The following is a 1063-nucleotide window of genomic DNA, read 5'->3' on the forward strand; positions in this document are numbered from 1 at the left end:
TCCCGGCGCCGCGCGAGGGCCGGCCGCGGTCTTCCGCGCGCCCTGGCCTTTGCTCTGCGGTCGGGGGCGCCCCCGCCGCCTGGGGCTGCAAGTCCCCCTCCGGTCCTCCAAAGGAAAGCCCCCTGCCTGGAGCGAGCCTGACCGAGGACCCGACTTCCCGCGCGCCTGGAGTTTCGAGGGGGCGGTGGCCACCCTCGCGCCGCGTCCGCCCAGGCGGCTCCGGCATCCTCGAGGATGCTGCGGAGGCGAGGGGCGTCGACAGGCAGGCGTGCAGGAAGCTGGCAAGAGCCCGGAGCCCGGACTGTCCCCTCTGGGAGGCGCGGGGTGCGGGGAGGGAGGACCGCTGCCGCCGGGAGCAGACTCGCGACCGGCCAAGCGACCGACAGGTGAACGCGGCGGGAGGGAGCAAATGCGTAAAAGCCCCCTGCACTTACTCCTTCGCTGGCGCCTTCCCCGGGAGGCGTTTTGGCTGCCGATGTATTCCATGAAGTTCAAGATGATGAAAAACCAAGAAATCAGTCGCAAGTGCATAGTAACCCAGTGATGCTTCCTTCCTTTCCTCCGTGTCTTCTGATCGCTAACGCTAGGCAACGTGCACGCAGACGGAGAGGTGTCAGGCGTGCCGCGAGCGCGCGCGAGCCGCGGGACGTCTCCGCTCGGGTCCGACCGGCGCGCGGGGACGGCACGCGAAGCGGGGCGGGTGCGCGGGGCACAGCTACTGTGCTTTCAGAGGCTGGGCGCACCGGGCTGCGGCGGCTCCGCTGGGGTGGCTGTCATCGCCGCAGACGAGGGTGCCGGGAGCCGCCGGGGCAGCCGCAGGTAGCATGGCGCGCGGCCGCGGCGGCCGCAGGAGGGATCCGGGCGGGCGGGCGGCGGCGGCGGCGGCCCCTCGGGCTCAGCAGCTGCGGCGGCAGCGGCGGGGGCCCCGGGAGCGCTGGGGAGCGGGCGCCGTCGGCACCGCGGCCATGGCCCAGGGGCGGCGGAGAGACCTCGAGCTGCTTCTGGCGCTCGCGAGCAGGAGCCGCTCCAGTGTCGGGCCGGGCTCCCGGGAGCACCCCATAGG

This window comes from Carlito syrichta, unplaced genomic scaffold (genome assembly GCF_000164805.1).
Source record: "Carlito syrichta isolate Samal-C Ts95f unplaced genomic scaffold, Tarsius_syrichta-2.0.1 Scaffold136626, whole genome shotgun sequence".
NCBI classification, from domain to species: domain Eukaryota; kingdom Metazoa; phylum Chordata; class Mammalia; order Primates; family Tarsiidae; genus Carlito; species Carlito syrichta.